The sequence below is a fragment of the Danio rerio genome, chromosome 21 (assembly GCF_052040795.2).
Source record: "Danio rerio strain M-AB ecotype USA chromosome 21, GRCz13ab, whole genome shotgun sequence".
NCBI lineage: Eukaryota > Metazoa > Chordata > Actinopteri > Cypriniformes > Danionidae > Danio > Danio rerio.
In genome coordinates this window covers 3,411,116-3,431,020 of record NC_141041.1, presented here as the reverse complement: position 1 = coordinate 3,431,020, position 19,905 = coordinate 3,411,116, and the positions used below count along the sequence as shown (strand labels likewise).

Sequence of the window (19,905 nt, the reverse complement as noted above, 5' to 3'; positions counted from 1 at the left end):
TTTAAAACACACACACACACACACACACACACACACACACGAGTAGAAATGACATGCAAAGAAAGTGAGGAGCATTTTAAGAGGATAAACACACACACACACACACAGACACACACAGACACACACAGACACACACACACACACACACACACACACACACACACACACACACACACACACACACACACACACACTTGTGTCAGTGCTCTGTAAAATGTAATGAGTACGTCTGCTGTCCCATCAAAAGAGTCAAATGAAAAACTTCTTCTCAACATCTGCGTCTGTAAACTCTTCTGAAGATCGCTTCTAAAAGGGTTTTACAGACTGATGACATAAGAGTCTTTTTAAAAAGAGCCTTTTAAGTTGTTGAGATGCCAACAAAGCTACAACAAAACGTTTACATTTACATTAACGCAATTGCAGAACTCTACTTTTATGGTTGTTGTTAATGTGATATTAATGACAGTTCAGCTCAAATGTAATCTTTAGGCTCATATGATGTCATAAAGAAGAACTTTTAAGCTTCTATGATGTCATTAAAAAGCTTTTGATCTATCATGGCGGCATGGTGGCTCAGTGGTTAGCACTGTGGCCTCACAGCAAGAAGGTTGCTGGTTCGAGTTCCAGCTGGGATAGCTGGCATTTCTGTGTGGAGTTTGCATGTTCTTACCGTGTTCGCATGGATTTCCTCTGAGTGCTCCAGTTTCCCCCACAGTCCAAACACATGCACTACAGGTGAATTGAAGAAACTAAATTGGCTGTAGTGTGTGAGTGTGTGTGTGAATGAGTGTGTATGGGTGTTTCCCAGTACGGGGTTGTGGTTGGAAAGGCATTCGCTGCAAAAAAGATACGCTGGAATAATTGGCGGTTCATTCCGCTGTGGCAACCACTGATAAATAAGGGACTAAGCCGAAGGAAAATAAATGAATGAATGTCGTTTTCCATTTAACATTTTTCTAAATATCTTCTTTTGTGTTCAACAGAAGAAAGAAACTCGTAACGGTTTGGAGAGCGAGAGTAAAGAGGGAGTAAATCATCCCTTTAAGTTCCTATGACATCATAAAAAGAAGCGTTTTTCCCGCGTTGTCAGACGGCATCTTCTGCAGTTTAAATGAAACCTCGTCATCGCTAAAGTCAACATTTTCTCTTTATTTCAAATATATAACCAGCCCAAACAAATGTAATTCACCAAAATGTTTGACACACACACACAGCCTGTACTGTGCCACTGACACACTGATTTAATAACTGTGACAACGTGAAAATATAGGCTAGTGTCATTTCGAAACACAAACCGTGGTAAAAACAACACATGAAATAAAACACAAACGGCTCGCGATTAGAATGAACAGCAAATCAGCCAGCAGAGGATCAATAACAGCTACGCTGCTACGCTGATGGTATTGGGGAGTGGAGAACATGTGTCTGATTCCAGCGACGCTCCAGGGACAGACGAGTCTTTGCTGAGGTCATCTTCCAGCCTCCACCGCGGTGACTGAAGCTCTGCACAAGACTTTTGGCCAGCGGAGAAATTAAAATGGTCATGCCCAACTGAGTCTGGTTCTCTCAAGGTTTTTTTTCTTCACTCCCATCAGGTGAAGTTTTTTTTCCCTCTCCGCTGTCGCCACTGCCTCGCATGGTTCAGGATTGGTAGAGCTACGCATCGATGAATTTGCTCTTCAGTGTTTGAACTCTCAGTAATGATTAAATCACACTGAACTGAGCTAAACTGAACTGAACTGAACTTAAACACTAAAACCTGAACCACACTGTTCCAGTTACTGAACCACACTGTTCCAGTTACTATGACCATTTATGTGAAGCTGCTTTGACACAATCTACATTGTAAAAGCGCTATACAAATAAAGCTGAATTGAATTGAATTAAATTGCACGACTTTCATACCTGTTAAGTTTCATGCCAGTACTCTGGTTTGCTCTCTCTCTGTGTGTGTGTGTGTGTGTGTGTGTGTGTGTGTGTGTGTGTGTGTGTGTGTGTGTGTGTGTGTGTGTGTGTGTGTGTGTGTGTTAAAGAGCCGCTGAGATAACAGCTGACAGGCCGGGAACGCACACACACACTGTATTTCTGACAGCAGACACGTGAACTAGGAGAACGTTTTTCTCGTATTTCTGACGTGCTTGAACCACATGTGACAGATTATAACGGCTTTAACAAACACATTTATAAGTTGTGTGCTACAAAAACACTCTGTTATCCATTAAAAACGTTATTAAAACCCATTTTCTGAGTGCAAATTACCAGTTGTTCACGCTGTAAACGGAAGTTTTTAGCATTCTACCGGAAGACGCTGGCCGCTATGGCGCCCTCCATGCAGCAGCCATGAAAAAGGTCTATACAGTGTCATAAAAAAAAGCTGCTATATTAATGTGCATGTCACACTTCCGACCGGCCACATATCCGATCTAGACTTTACCCTCGTGGAGTCATAAAAAGCAGATTTGAACCGCTATGATGACATAAGAAACAAATTAAAGGGACAGTTCATCCAAACATTTACAGGTAAAGTCAGAATTATTGAATTCTTTTTTTTTTAATATATTTTCCAAATGATGTTTAACAGAGCAAGGAAATTTTCACAGTATGTCTGATAATATTTTTTCTTCTGGAAAAAAATCTTATTTGTTTTATTTTGGCTTGAATAAAAGCAGTTCTTAATTTTTTAAGAGCCATTTTAAGGACAAAATTATTAGCCCCTTTAAGCTATATATTTTTTCGATAGTCTACAGAACAAATCATCATTATACAATAGCTTGCCTAATTACCCTAACCTGCCTAGTTAACCTAATTAACCTAGTTAAGCCTTTAAATGTCACTTTAAGCTGTATAGAAGTGTCTTGAAAAATATTTAGTCAAATATTATTTACTGTCATCATGACAAAGATAAAATAAATCAGTTATTAGAGATGAGTTATTAAAACTATTATGATTAGAAATGTGTTTGTCATATGTGTTGGTGACAAATTTCCTCTCCATTAAACTAAAAAAATAAACGAGGCAAATAATTCAGGGGGGCTGATAACTCTGACTTTAACTGTAAATTCTGCCATAATACCATTGACTTCCATAGTATTTGATTTTCCATTTAATATTTTTCTAAATATTTTCTTCTTTTGAGGATAACAGAAGACACTCATAATGGCTTGTAGAGGCAGAGCAAATCATCATCAGTTCATTTCTTGGGTGAATTATGTTCCTATCCGCTTGTTAAGTGGTGACATATGTAATACTGTTTCCGGGTCCAAGCCGCCACTCATTTGAGAGGAGAAATCAATGGTTTGTGATCACGTTTTATTCCTATCACACATTAAAGTTAATTTTATATAAAATCATAGTGTACACAACAATCTCTGGGCTTGCTGCATAACAAATACCAACATTTTAACAATTTATAAAAAAACTAATCACTCTCTGGCCATTGGATATTAGGCATGGACATATATATTGCGATCGTGATTTTCGAAAGTATTAAATCGCTTTGTAAACGTTTATTATTACCATTTTTTGAGTCTCCCCATTCAGTTGAACAGAGCGCTTGGACCCGGAAGCCGCTTCGTGTGACGTCACACTTAACAAGCGGATAATGCATTTCATGAAAGACAACGGCTACAGGCTTTCAGCACTCTACAGAATATGTTCTTCTGTAAAAGAAATTTGTAAAGATTTGGAACCACATGAGGGTCTAAATCATCATCAGTTAATGTTGACGTCATGAATGACATCATTAAAAGAATCTTGACTGTTCCACAATTCCATCTTGTTGAGTCATAAATAGAACTTATTCAGATTTGAACTTGCATCATGTTTAATAAAGGAGCTTCATATGCTGTACTGGGTATTTGAAGCTCCCATGAAGCCATAAGAGACAGAGAAGTCTGACTTAAATGTGCAGACGTCTGTATCTGATCTACACGACTGTTCGTCAGCTTCTGGTATTGAGTGACGGAAATATAATGCCAGGAGGAACATTGTGTGTAAAATGGAGAAGAGTGAGCATCAGCAGAGGAACGGATCTTAAATATTCACAGGCTATAAATATTCACAAGCGGTCAGATCAGAGGCTGGAGTCTGGAGTGTGACGACTGAACGCAGGTGCTGTATGTGTGTGTGAGACAGCATTTAACCTTGACATGATTGGATTGTTTTCAGTGAGTGTGTGTGTGGTCGAGTGTGTGCTTCAGCAGCCGTCTTGGGGATCATGATCACTGTGTATGTATGTGTGTGTGTGTGTGTGTGCACATCTCTAGGAATCTTCAGTTTCTCTGTGAATAGTGCCTGTATATAAATAAATCTCACACAGTGAGCGATCAGGTTTAGGGTGGATTATATTACGGCCTGTACATCCGCATACAGTTTCAGTTGAACTTCAGTGAATCAGACAGACAAAAACAGAAACCAGCAGAAAGATTCAATTTCTGTCAACATCTCTGGAGTCGGTCTGAGATCACGAAAAGCGTCTTTTCTCACTGTTCTCACTTCTGGCAATGAGACTTCCGTACTGCGAGTCTCACATTCACAATGAGGATTAATTACTTTTAGAATTGCAAAACAACTCATGTTAAATTAAACAATGATGTTTTTATTGATACACCATTTTACATAATATGCATAACACCATACATAATATGCATAATTCTTATGTATTATTGTGAATTACTATTATTAATGCATTGTCATAAGTAATAATAGTATAAAATGTGTGTATTTTATATTATTATTATTAATAATTATTAAATTCAAATATATTTACAATTTAAAAAGTATTAATCTGTTTAATTATATTAAATGGAAATAACCAAAATGAGTATTTTACATCATTATTAAATATTAATAATTATATCATTATATATATATATATATATATATATATATATATATATATATATATATATATATATATATATATATATATATATATATATTAGACATATTATTATTAAAATATTATAGAAAACAAATACACAAATTATTATTATTATTAATAATAATAAAACATTTTACATGTCATTATTTAACAAGATATTTTACACACTTTATTCTGTAATGTAATAAACTCAAATATGTAAAATTATATATTTGAAATATTATTATTATTATTATCATCACTATTATCATTAATTATGATAATGAAATTAATAATATTTTGCATGCAAAAAGTTTTACAATTATTAATTATGTTTCAAAATATTTTACAAAATGGAAATAACCAAAGTGTTTTATTATTATTATTATTATTATTGAAATATTATATAAAACACACAAATATCAAAATTATTACCATTATTATTATTATTATTAATAAGAAGAATAATAAATTAAATATTTTACATTTCATTATATTAAAAAATATTTTACAAACTTTAAAAAAATCATAAAAATTAATGTCAAAATTCTGTAATGTAATAAATTCAAATATGTAACATTATAACATTAATAAATATTATTATTTTTACTATTATCATTAATTATAGTAATCAAATTAATTATATTTTACATGAAAAAAGTATTACAATATTTAAATATGTTCCAAAATATTTTACAAAATGGAAACAACCAAAATGTGTTTTATATTATTATTATTATTATTATTATTATTATTAAAATATTACATAAAACATCAAAATTATTACTATTATCATTAACAGTAATGATAAGAATAATAAATTAAATATTTTACATTTCATTATATTACAAAATATTTTACAAACTTTAAATAATAAAAAAATAAATGTCAAAATTATGTGAAGTAATAAATTCAAATCTGTTATACTTGTTATTATGATTTTTACTGCTATAAATTACAATTATGAAATTAAAAATAATCATAAAAATAAATGTCAAAATTCTGAAATCAGTTTAGACATGTAATACTTACATTTATGCATTATTATTATTATTATTATTATTATTATTAATTGTTTATTGAATGCATTGTTATATACTTATTACATTTAATATTATTCATTCATTTTCCTTCGCCTTAGTCCCTTTATTCATCAGGGGTTGCCACAGTGGAATGAACCGCCAACTTATACAGATTATGCTTTACACAGGATGCCCTTCCAGCAGTAACCTAGCATGGGAAACACCCATACACTCTCACATTCTCAACATGCAAACTCCACAAAGAAACGCCAGCTGACCCAGCAAGGATATGAACCAGCAAACTTCTTGCTGTGAGGCTGTGAGGCGACAGTGCTAACCACAGAGCCACTGTGTCGCCCCAACATACAATATATTATCTTAATAATAAATATAAATGCATACATAAAAAGCCTATAAACTGCATTATAGGTGACAAACACTACACCATGAAGGAACATTATTAACGAATCAGAATGACCCAGAGGACTTCAAATGAACTCAAACACCATCGCTAACTATGTTAAAAATGTCACAATGACAAATCTCAGAGACACAGCTGAGAGTGAATGAAGCCCCCTGACGGCAGGTCACACAGAAACACTGTGCTTTTATTGTGTGTCTGTTTCCTGTTAATTAAACTGCTTTTTCTGCCCTGACGAGTCTTTAAAACAAGAGTAAAACCCCATGACGCTCTTCACTGTCACACTGCATGCTCGGTATTGTAACGCGGCACCATCTTTAGCACGGCCCTGATTTCACGCTCAGATTTAAGGTTCAGAATGGACAAAACAACCCTTCTGGGCTCTTTTGTGAAAACTCCCAGCATCCTCCAGCACCTCCGCAGTGTTTGCCTGGGACTTGGCAAACATGAGAGTAAATGCTCATTTTGACAGCCAGACACTGATACGTTTCATTCCAGACCTCTGACTACCCACAATGCATCTAATTCCGGCCAAGAATGAACCATTATGGACAATTTAGACTTGCAGATTAACCCTAAAAAGCCCACTGAATCATATCTGAAAGCTGTTACGCGTTAGGCTGCACAATATATTATAATATAACGCTATCGCGATAATAGTATATGCATTATATGTATCGCAGACATGTGTGATGACATTTATTTTATGCATTGGTTATTAAATTTAACCAATCAGACAGGGCCTAAGTGTCTTTAGCCCTGCCTCCCCAGTAGTTGTTACTTTCCTGTTGGCTGGAGTGGCCCAATGGTGAACCCGGAGCTGATAATAAACACTAATGGGTGGAGTCAAGAGAGGAAAATGACAACAGCCAATCAGAGTCTGAATATCTGCTGAGGTTTTCACTCATTCATAGTGTTATAAAGGTGCTGTGTGTAAGTTTTGACTCTTCTAAAGCATAAAAATATTATAATATGTTTGCAGATACTTTAGAAACATGCTCAGTGAACATTTGTGTTTATCTGAAAAACAATGCTGAAGTCAGATATTCTGCTTTGAGAATGTCTTTGTTTTGGTCATTTAACTCCCGTTGCCTTGGTGGAAAACAGCACATTTCATTTATTCATTCAGAAAGGCTCTCAAAGCATGCACCCGTGACAGAAATGTGACCTCCGGTGGACAGTAGCAGACTCCGAAATGAGAGACAGATTCAGAGTTCCACTTGAGGTGGCTATTAATTAGCAAATAATATAAATATTACGAAGGTAAACATTAGGTGAGCCGGTTACATTGTAACCCCGTGTACAACAACACACTACATGACAAGATTTGCAGTGATGAGCAATTTGGCTGTTTGCACCGGACGAAACACGACAGAAATTTAAATACAGCCATTCAGAACCGCAGACTAGTGCACTCACTGCACTCCAGCGAAATGGTCTATCTGGCCTGCCACTGTGATTCTGGCCTGTTGTCACCCCTCCTCCCCCCACTTTTCATAAACATCCACCCCCACAAACTTTTCATAAACATCGCGCTTCTCTGCATACATACCGCACCTTTAAAGACTAAATGCTTACACTTTGACAGATTATAAGTCTGAATTAGATCTGAAAAATATCTTTTATCTGTTCATTTTAATATCATCAAACGAATAAATTATTTAAAAACAGCTAAAAATAGCCTTTTTTCTAGGGAAATGGTATGTCATACAAAATATCGTCACGTCAATACTCAACAGTATCGTATATCTCATAGTTTTCCAGTACCGTGCAGCCATACTTGCATGCACTCGCACTAAAGGTTGTCAAAAGTAATAAGTTTGGTACCAATGGGTACTGCTATTTTAAAAATCTCCATTTTCCGCTAACATCTGATTGCTGTTGAGCTTGCTTTTAAACACCACTAAACAAGGATCCAGCGTTCGCTCGAATAACAGCAAGAAATTGACGTTTTTAAAAAATCTTTTAAAAATGAACTCGATACTTTTGACAACCCTAGTCTGACTGATACACATCCGCATAGCAGATTTGGACTCCCTTAACTTAATGACTGCTATCAGGAAGTGAAATTCTCTCATAGCAGTCATTAGATTAAGTAGTGCAAATCTGCATGTTTTAATTTTAATCTTCTGTGAAAAATATGACCAAGAAAATTGTCAAATAAAAGTGTTCGATCTGAACATTTAACTGCACCTTTAAGTAATATAGTTATTATTATTTTTCTGTTTTAATTACATTATATAAAACACTGTACATTATAATCAGAGCTTGATATGGAATCAGATTAGTCTCAAAAGAAATTCACGCAAAAGACCCAATGTTTTCTTGAAAAAGACGTGATAGTGTCAATAGAAACTGAATGAAACTGAAAAAAAAAAGATATTTACTCAGATGAGGATCTTTATTTATTTTTTCAGTTTCATTCAGTTTCTCATGACACTATCACGTCTTTTTCAAGATAACAGCTGCTTTAGAACTTTAAATGATCAACAACCTTACAGTTTTATATGTCGTAACAATAAAAATGAAAAAATAAAAGATATCAACTTAGGTGAGGTTCGAACACGGGTCTAAGGACATGGTAACCCAATGTGCTTACCACTGGACCACAATGGAGCTAAATTGATGGTGTGGCCGGAATGATGCTTATGATTACCCTGCAGGATACATGTTGCTCATGGAGCTGCGAGACAATAAATAAGAAAAGCGGAGCTGCAGCAAAATAATGGATAAAAAGAGTGAGGATGTGGTCAAATAGATAAATAAATTTAAAAAAAAGTGCGACTGCTGCTTTCTCAGTTCGCCATGCTGGAGAGGAACAGTCAGCGCAAAAGAAGCGCAAAGTTGGTGTCATTGACTACAGCTCTCATCTGATTGGCTGAAAGGTAAGAGTAGTCCTGACTCTGGCAGGAAAGTCTCAAAAATACACACACACGTATCCAGGGGGAGTCGTACGTGAAAGAGGATTTGCACATTCTCATTCAGGATGAACTCGCAAGTTTTAAACATTCAAAACTTTTTGTACACTCTTATACATTTGCAAATGGTGTTTTGCATTTGTGAAACGTATTTTATGAAAATGTATTTTTATTTTGTGCACGTGAAATTTCTTTGTGAATATAAATAAATATTTTACGCACGTGAATTTGGTTTTATGCACGTCATTTGGCTACGCATGTGTACATCGTGTCTTTTGCGTGAATTATTATTGAGTCTATTCTGACTCCATACTTGACAATAACTTTTTTGATCACCAGCCACTGTGGCTAGAACATTTCCAACATTACTAACCACTCGCCATTTTCACTAGCCACACTTTTCTTGTTGGGAAAATGTATTTTATATCCATACATTTGACTTTGACATGCTAAATAACATGATTTCAATGTTGTGTTATGTCCACATGCCATCTCACTCATTTAACTTCTCGTGTGTATTGTGTATCGGCTTGCTCAGTGTGCGTGAGCAAATGGGTTGTGTCACAACGCAATCAGTTTTTATTTCACGACTTTTCAGGGATCAAAATTAAGGATTTACCAAATTTATTTCTGACTAGGGTTGTAACAATATACCGGTATGACGGTTTACCACGATTTGAACGTGCACGATTATCATACCATGAACAATTGCATATCAACGGTTTTAACCCTTAAAGACCGAGACAGCCGCCCGCGGCTAAAAATAAGTATTGCTCTTAAATGTTTAATAACTTTTGATCCGCTGATCCGATTCATACAATTCAAAGATTGACATAAAGAAGAGAATCTCAGCTTTCCAGTGCGGTTACGTCATCAAAATTTGACAACGCTGATTTGACAAAGAAACGCTCGTCACTGTGTCTCCGGACAAACCAGACATGATACATTGATGCATTGTCCCTCCTCCATGCCCAGATTGGTTCAAACTCGCTATATCACAACCAATAAGCATAGGTTTCGCTTTTGTTTGTGGACCAAACAATGAGCTTTTTGAACAACACGGAATGAGAGATAGGCATACATTTATGCGCGGCTAAATAAAACGCAAAAAAAAAAAAGTTTTGCATGAAATAATTCTCATACTAAGTACTTTTGCATGCACAGCAGCACAGAAACATGACAAAACAGTGACACAGCAAAGACGAACTGCTGCTCTTGCTGTTTTCAAAAGACGCAAATGAAGATGCAGCTGTTTGTCTGCATTGCAGACAACCATATCCAAATCCATATCCACAGACAACCATATCCATGCTGGCACATAAAACCTAAGGATGTTCCATATTGAATCTAGTTTTGTTATGTAACTATTTATAGTATAGTAAATATTTATATCTATTTTTTTTACTGAGGATTTGCACCATGTTTATTTGGACTTTGACACATTATTTATTATTTTCTTATTTTTTTATTTGTTCATTGTAAGTGGTGTTGTTTATAGTAACTGAAAATATATTATTTGGAAAAAGGCAAATTTGCTTCACTGTTCTATTATTTTGTAACATTTGTAACATACCGTATACCGCGAAACCGTCAAACCGTGGTATTCTTTTAGACGATTATCATACCGTAAAAAATTCATACCGTTACAACCCTATTTCTGACCACACCAAATAAGTATTTCTTCGCCACAATTTTTAATGTGTCAAAACAAGGAAAATATAGCTTTATAGGTGCACTTTTTAATTCAACAAAACTTTTCTTTAAAAAAAGCATTACATTAAACAAAAAAAGAGAATTATTGTCATGTATCTAAAATATGCACAGTAATCTGTCCTGACTAAACGTCCCAGATCACCAGTTAACTACAGATAAACTAGGAGTAATCTCCCATTACAGCAATGTTATTGTAAAAAAATATCATTAAACCATATTAACAAAAATAACTGTAAGCGAAAGAAAGCAGGTAAAACATATCGTGTTTAATAATGAAAGGATGTTCACGTGCACACGGTTAATATAGGCCTTTTAATAATCTGCTCAAATAATAATTCAAATGAAAGCAGTGGCCGCTGCTGCTTACAAAAGAATATGTTTTATTTTTATCTTGAGCTCTTGAAAGCAGCAGGACCGTCGGTGGGTGAACCAACATCGCACTTTGTCCAGTCTATTAAAAAGGGAACCAATGGCACCAGTTGTGCTTCCTCTAGACATGGTTGCTTTGCGCAAGTAAACGAGAGCACGTGTGCTTTTTACCAGTCGCGCGCATCACATCACTTATGCGTGCGAGTGATCATCCTCTCGTTCGGTATTTACCTCCTTTTTTTTGCTGTTTTGCTTGCACGAACACAGTTATTTTTGTCAGTCGTGCTGCTTCTTGATTCTAAGATCACATTTGCACAAATATTAGACCATGCTTATTGTCGAACCCTGCTGTTAAGAAAACTACAATTTAAAAAATGATTTCCAACCAGCCAAAGTGGCTAGTGGAGGTGTCTGTCTAACCCGCCAGAGCTGAAATCTACCCCCATTTGGCGGGTGTTAATGTAAAGCCCTGATTATAATATATTATTGTAATTCGTCAATGATTTTACAAAGACCCTAAAACATTGAATATCTTCCGATAAACCTCATGGGGACTTCTCATAGACCGTTTGCAGCTTATTTAAAGTTTCCTTTCCATTTAAGATCTGGAATGTGGATCTGTTCATCATTTTATGGTTTAATAATAGTATACAATACTAACAGAGGCAGCTCATTTATAAACTTTTTTTTGTTTATTATTATTGATTTGTTCATTTGCTTCACATTAATGTCGATCTAAATATATATATATATATATATATATATATATATATATATATATAATTATTTTTATTAAGTATATAATGAAATCATAATAGCACAGCCTTAGCAGAATGTTGGTTACTTCGAGAACAATTAATAAGTCAAAGGAAATGTAGTTACTATAATAATTAACCACAATCGAAATTAATGAAGCTCAAGCGCAAAGCATGAAACAAAAGAGAAAAAAAAAACATTAACCCATAAGAAAAAAATTAAACAAGCTAATTTTGTGGACTTTTGCAAATGGAGAACATACGGAAAAGCTGCAAAAAAGGTAAAGGAAAATAAATCAACCAAGCAGAAAAAAAGAGATAAAATCCCTCAAGATTTACCCAATACAACAAAAGCATTGAAATAAAGAAAAAAACGAAACATGCAGCTTTACAATGCGGGACGGTCCATCTGGCAGCAGCAGGGGGAGGAGTTTCATGCAGTGATGTCATCGCATGCAGCTCAGCCAATGAGAGGAAATGCTCCAAGCTCACGGATGAGCAGAGAGAGTGAGAGGGGAACAGAAGAGAGTTTCTGACCTGTGAATCTTCCACGACGCTCGACTAGACGAGGAGATCCGTCCTTCACAGACAATTATAAAAGCCGCCGGCTGAAGAGAGACACAGAGATGAGCAGAGGGTTATCATGAAGTCTGACCGCACAGACGGATGAAGGTTAAACACATCTCATGGAGGAGAGAAGAGGAGAAAACACTTTATGAAGACACACGGATGAAAACAGCATCAACGCTTCAGAAACTTCTGCTCTGCTACTGTTTAAGAGAATGAAAACCATTAGCATTTTGTAAAAAAAAAAAAAAAAAAAACACTTTATGAAGACAGAAGTGAAAACACACAGAGATGAAAACAACATCAACACTTCAGAAACACTGCTCCACTACTGACTGATAGAGTAAAAACCAGCCTAAACAGAATCAAACTTATTCTTCAAGATGAACAATCCATAACAAATTAGCAACAGGTTTTTACAGGGGAAAATGCGTTTTAGAATTAAACAGCTGACATGAACTATTTTTAACTCATCTAGATGATTTCTTGTTCTGGTGGGGTCAATTTTAGTTTAGCTTAGCATAATGAATTGAATCAGATTAGACCATTAGCATTTTGTAAAAAATATTTAAAAATAAATAAATAAATACTTTATGAAGACAGAAGTGGAAATACACAGAGACGAAAACAACATCAACACTTCAGAAACACTGCTCTGCTACTATTTAAGAGAGTGAAAACTAGCTTGAACAGAAACACGCTTATTTTTTAAGATGTATAAACCATGATACATTAGTTTTCACATTGCAAAAAATAATAATAATAATAATTTTACAAATTTCTTAGAGTTAAACAGTTGACTTTCTTGAATTCTTTCTTGAGTTCTGGTCGGGGTCACTTTTAGCTTATAGCTTAGCATAATGAATTAAATCAGATTAGACCATTAGCATTTTGTAAAAAAAAAAAAAAAAAAAAACACTTTATGAAGACAGAAGTAGAAACAGAGACGAAAACAACATAAACACTTCAGAAACACTCCTCCGCTACTGACTGATCAGACTGAACAGAATTAAACTTATTTTCAATGCATGATAAATTAGCAACAGGTTTTTACAGGGAAAAAACAAAACAAAAAAATAACAATTTTACATGCGTTTTAGAATTAAACAGCTGACCTTTGAAACTATTTTTCAACTGATTTAGATGATTTCTTGTTTTAGTGGGGTCACTTTTAGCTTAGCTTAGCATAATGAATTGAATCAGATTAGACCATTAGCATTTTGTAAAAAAATATTTAAAATAAATAAATAAACACTTTATGAAGACAGAAGTGGAAATACACAGAGACGAAAACAACATCAACGCTTCAGAAACACTGCTCTGCTTTAGGAGATGAAAACCAGCATGAACAGAACACACTTATTTTTCAAGATGTACAATCCATAATACATTAGTTTTTACATTGCAAATAATAATAATAATAATAATTTTACAAGTTTCTTGTTCTGGTGGGGTCACTTTAAGGCTTAGATTAACATAATAAATTGAATCAGATTAGACCATTAGCATTAAAAAAAAAAACACTTTATGAAGACAGAAGTGTAAACGCAGAGACGAAAATAACATCAATACTTCAGAAACACTGCTCCACTACCGATTGATAGAGTGAAAACCAGCTTGAACAGAAAATCTGCCTAAACAGATCACATACTTATTTTAACATGTACAATCCATGACACATTAGCAACACATTTTTACATCGTTAAAAACCAAAACAATAATAATTTTACAAATTTAATGGAGTAAAACAATTGACTTGAACCATTTAGATGATTTCTTGCTCTGGTGTTTCTTTTAGCTTAGCATAATTAGTTGAATCGGATTAGACCATTAGCATTACGGACAAAAAAAAAAAAAAAAAAACACTTTATGAAGACAGAAGTGGAAACACAGTGATGAAAGCAACATCAACACTGCTCCGCTACTGAATGAGAGACTGAAAACCAGTTCTACAGAAACACAATTAAGAAACAAAATAAACACAATTAAACACAGCAAAACATCTCAAGTCACTCTGGATGAAAGCTTTTGATAAATGCAAAACTCTAAATGAACGCGCTGAAAAACAAACAATAGCATTTAGTTTGCCATTGAAACACAATGGCACAGCAAAACAAACACCCCAAGTCATTTTAACAAATAAACAGACATTTGTTAACTCAGCACATAGTTGCAGTCACAATTATTAGCCCCCCTGAATTATTAGTCCAAGTTTACTATTTATTTCTGTTTAACGGAGAGAAGATTTCTTTAACACATTTCTAAACACAATAGTTTTAATAACTTATCTCTAATAACTGATTTATTTTATCTTTATGATGACTATAAATAATATTTGACTAGAAATTTTTCAAGACACTTCTATACAGCATAGTGACATTTAAAGGCTTAACTAGGTTAATTAGGTTAACTAGGCAGGTTAGGGTAATTAGGCAAGTTATTGTATAACGATGGTTTGTTCTGTAGACAATCGGAAAAAAAAAATAGCCTAAAGGTGCTAATAATATTGACCTTAAAATGGTGTTTAAAAAAGAACTGCTTTTATTCTAGTCGAAATAAAACAAATTAAGAGTTTCTCCAGAAGAAAAAATATTATCAGACATACTGTGAAAATTTCCTTGCTCTGTTCAACATAATTTGGGAAATTTTTAAAAACGAAAAAAAAAATTCAAAGGGGGCTAATCATTCTGACTTCAACTGTATATATTCACAATAAATCAATTTAATCAATTTGAGTTAAACAGTTGACTTGAACCATTTATGCATCCATAGCTTGTTCACTTTTAGCTTAGCTTAGCATAAAGAATTGAATCGGATTAGTGCGTTAGCATTCTGTTTAAAAAAAAAAAACACTTTATAAGACAATAGTGGAAATACAGAGAGACGAAAACACTTTAGAAACACTGCTCCGCTACTGACTGATAGAGTGAAAACCAGCCTGAACAGAATCATACTTATTTTTTAAGATGTACAATCCGTGATAAATTAGCGACAAATTTTTCTATCGTAAAAACAAAGCAATAATAATTTGTCAGAGTTAAACAGTTGACTTAAATTATTTTATTAATTCATAAAAACAACATCAACACTTTGGTTACATTCTCAAAATCCCACGCCTACTAGTGACCATCTCTCCCTCATTAGCATTAGACGTTAGTCTTGTTTTTAAATCTGCCACTATGCTGACACACAGGCATTTGTAGCTCCGACCTCTTTTGAAAAAAGCACGATTCATTTGAATTTAAAGTGATCGTCACCAAAACAGCACGACTAAAGGCTGGTTTATACTTCTGCGTTGAGTGATCAGCGCGCTAATTTTCAGCGTGCTAAATGTGTTGTTCTGCAATAACACTTACGAAACACTAGCTGGCAGTAGGTTATTATGTTTCTCTGTATCTTTGCGAGTGTTTTCAGTGTTTCTGAACACTACCTTAATGTGCAAGAAGGTAAAACTCACTCATTCAGAGGCGGGAACCGGCGGAAATGCAACAACTTTAATCATAAGGTAAACACAAAACAAAACTTTCCATCTGGAGCTCCTTTACGGGACTCAACACTTGTAAAAAAATCGCTCCATCTGGCTTTCAGCTCTCAGCACCACCCACACTTGTCACAGCTACTAAGCCGACCAATCAAAGAGCTTGCTCTACCCGTCGTTACAACGTGTAGGTACATTTTTTTGAGAGGTGCACATCAGCATCAGCGTCAGCCATAGCGAGGGCTATGCGACTGCGCGAAGGCTGCTATAGACCATACACATGCCCTTGACACAGAAGTATAAATCAGCCTTAATATCAAAGCCTAAAAGGGTAAATTTCAAAGAGTTATAAAACATTATTTGTCTGTTATTTTAAGCTGAAACTTCACATACACACTGTAGAGACATCAGAGACTTAATTTCCATCTCGTAAAAAGTAGCCTTTAAGCTACAAACTGAAATCAACCATCAGCTCCAGTGTTTGAGCAGTTATTCTGGTTAATATCAGGCAGATTGTTAACCTTTGCTGAAGAAACGCATCAGCAACAGAAGGTCATGTAGGTCATGTAGAAATCACTCAAGCGTGTGTTAAGCAGGATTGAACAAACCAGCCACAGACAATCACGGCAAGTCATGCGCACGTAATGCCAGCGCACACAAACACAGCAACACAACGGCCATTTACACAGCGGCCTGCATGCTAATTTCACCCTGATGTCAGCCCTAATTCAATTCACAGCTTCATTTGAGTGATAGTTCCTCACAAAAACACGCCTGTTCATCCGCAAACATGAATCTGCATTCATTACAGATTATTCAGCAGGAAAAACAACCTGAAAACCTGTGTCTGAAGCGCTGGTTTACAGAGAAATGTTTGCTCGTTATTATTTAGAACTGCTAACAAAACTGAAGTGAAATAATAGGTTTAAAGTGATGCAACTCTTTTTTTTTTTTACATGCACAGAAAAAAATTATTCTAGCCAAATTGTTGAAAACAATTCATACTGTATGGGCTGAATTTACCCAAACTAATTAAATGTAGTGAAGTTGAACTTAATTGGTTTGTTTTTGGGGCTTGTGGAGCTGCACATCGATGGATTACTCTTCTCAGTTAAAAAGCTGCATTTTGAACCAGCTGCAGGCGTGCAATTGAAGCCTGCAAAACTCCTGAATACAAAGAGTTGCAGTGGTCCAATCTGGATATAATAAAAACATTGATGACGGTTTCCAACTCTTTAAAAGACAGAAAAGGTTTCAAATATTTCTTAATTGATAGAAAACACTTTTGACGACTGAATTTATTTGCTTGTCAAACTTTAACTCAGTGTCAAAGATCACTTCAAGACTTTTTGTGTGACAGTGAACCTAATTGATAACAGTAATTGTAGATTCAGACACTCAAGCTGCAATCACACCAGACGCGGAACGCACGTCAAGCGCGAGTGATTTACATGTTATGTCAATGCAAATGCGCGAATAGACATCCTGCGGAGCGTATGACGCGAATTGCGTGAATGGCACGGTTTCGCGCAAATAGCTTTAGTTCAAAAATCTGAAAATCAATGGACATTCGCCCCGCGTCAACCAATCAGGAGCTTGCTCTTGTGGGGGCGTAATTATGATGTATTGTCTGTTGTTGGTGTTCTGGGGGAAATCCTCCAGCCGACACCGACAAAAAGTTCATCAAACTCGGCTTAGCTCAGTCAGAAGCACTGCTGAAAGCTTCCATCATCCAGGTTCATTTTTTGGAGAAGAGCTGCTGCACCTCTGAAAGAATCTAGTGGACTCAGACATGGCCCTAAACGTATCGATGCTGTTTTTCAGCCTTTATAAAGCACATAAACACTGTTATTTTCTTAAAAAAATACATGTTAGCCATTTAGCTATGAAGCTAGAGTCACCGGGCAGACAGAAGCCCTGTCCATCACGCGAATCTGCATCTGTTTTGATGCAGATTTGATGCGCGAATGAAGCGGGTTAGACGCGCGAATGAGCCGAGTAAACTCAAATGATCACGCAACTATTTACATGCAAATATCGCAATTTATCCGCACGTTCCACGTCTGGTGTGAACACAGCATCAGAGGGCCAAACACTAGTACTTCAGTTTTTGATTTATTCAAGTGTAAAAAATTACCAGCCAACCATTCAAATCGTTTGCAACAACTAACCTTTAAATTATTTAATAAATGGAATGAATCTTTTTTCAGTGTAATAATGAAATTCTCAAAGACTCTCCCGAATGTGCTAAAACCTTAATTTTAGCACTTTTTAACTTCTTTCTTCAACTAATTAACTTCTGTTAAACATTCGATATAAAATATATTAGAAATAAAATAATTAAACAGTTTATCGTTTAATTGATATAATTCAGGATGTTTTATTCATTTACCAAAATAAATATGAACAAGATTTTTAACATACTAAACTTATAATTCAAATTAATAATAATAATAACAACAACAACAACAACAACAACAACATTTGCAACCATAAACAATAACTCAATCAGCTATCATTATTTGTATTGTTAATATTCTTATTTCCTTTAACTTTATTTCATATACTGAAACAGATTTACCATGTGTATATTTATGAATTAAATAAAAAACACATAAAAATATTATTTTAAAATATACCAAATGCCAGTTCATTCCTTTATTATTACTACTACATCAAATGAATATTATTATTATTATAAATAGTTTTTATTTAAAACACTTTTACTTTGATAATACCTTTCAAACATTAAAAAAAAAATCAAAATTAGAATAGACTAGAAAAGAAAACAGTAAAAGTAATGTAAAATAAATACTATTTTTATAAAAAAAATTCTAAACCTTGAAATAAATGTAAATAAACATTATATATAATTTATATATATTCTAAAAATGAAATATAATACTAATATTAATAATAATAATATAACAAGAATAATAATTGTTTAAACAATATATTATTATTATTATTATTATTATTTTAACAAGAACAATTATTATTATAACAATATACTATTATTATTATTAATATTATTATAACAATAATAATTATTAAAATAACAATATATTATTATTATTATTATTATTATAACAAGATAATAATAATTATAACAATATATTATTTTTTTAAAGAATAATTATTATTACAAATATATATTATAATTATTATTATAACAAAGATAATAATTATTATAAAAATATATTATTACGACAATATGTTATTATTATTATTACAAGAATAATTATAACAACATATTATTATTATTATTATTAATATTATTATTATTATTATTCAAATTATTTCATATGCTGAAATTATCAATAAGTGTTTTTAATAAAAAATAACTAAAATTATTATTAATAAAATATTATTAATAAAGTGCATTACTATTATTATTTTTTAATATTATTATTATTATTATTATTAATTATCCTCATTAAACACCTTTACTATATTTCACACATTTTAAAAATAGAAACAGCAAATACAATAAAATAAATATAGTATTTAAAACATATTTAAAAAACATATTTAAATAAAATGTAAATAAACTTTGCATTTTCTAAAATTGTAAAAGTATTATTTTATAATAACAATAATAATAATAATAATGTATTTTTTTACTACTAACGAAATGTAATAATAATAATCATAATTTCTTATTTAATTAAATACTTTAAATAATCATTACTTTTGTATGTATTATTATGTTATATTAATAATATATTGTTTATTAATAATAAACATCTAGTTGACATTTAGACATCCTCCTCTCTCTCACACACACACACACACACACAC

General features: G+C 33.6%; 1 protein-coding gene and 3 long non-coding RNA genes across 19 annotated transcripts in view; all 4 read right to left on the bottom strand.

Annotated features, from left to right (window-relative positions):
• LOC147838686 (uncharacterized) overlaps window positions 1–19,905 on the bottom strand; it is a 1,589,207-nt gene that overhangs the window by 248,181 nt on the left and 1,321,121 nt on the right. The window lies entirely within an intron of this gene.
• sema4d (sema domain, immunoglobulin domain (Ig), transmembrane domain (TM) and short cytoplasmic domain, (semaphorin) 4D) overlaps window positions 1–19,905 on the bottom strand; it is a 147,627-nt gene that overhangs the window by 70,915 nt on the left and 56,807 nt on the right. For 9 of the 16 annotated variants that reach the window (XR_015519778.1, XR_015519777.1, XR_015519776.1 and 6 more), the window contains exon 3: window positions 12,597–12,667. The exons of the other annotated variants lie outside the window; for them this stretch is intronic. The gene's annotated coding sequence lies outside the window, so the exon portion shown is untranslated. The remainder of the gene's footprint in view (window positions 1–12,596; window positions 12,668–19,905) is intronic. 16 annotated transcript variants of the gene reach the window in all.
• On the bottom strand, window positions 1,029–4,500 carry LOC147838699 (uncharacterized). Its single transcript, XR_015519852.1, has 2 exons — window positions 2,280–4,500; window positions 1,029–1,905 (listed from the first exon to the last, which is right to left on the bottom strand). It is a non-coding gene; the product is annotated as an uncharacterized LOC147838699 (long non-coding RNA).
• On the bottom strand, window positions 9,078–11,939 carry LOC147838698 (uncharacterized). The gene is made up of 2 exons (XR_015519886.1): window positions 10,885–11,939; window positions 9,078–9,856 (listed from the first exon to the last, which is right to left on the bottom strand). It is a non-coding gene; the product is annotated as an uncharacterized LOC147838698 (long non-coding RNA).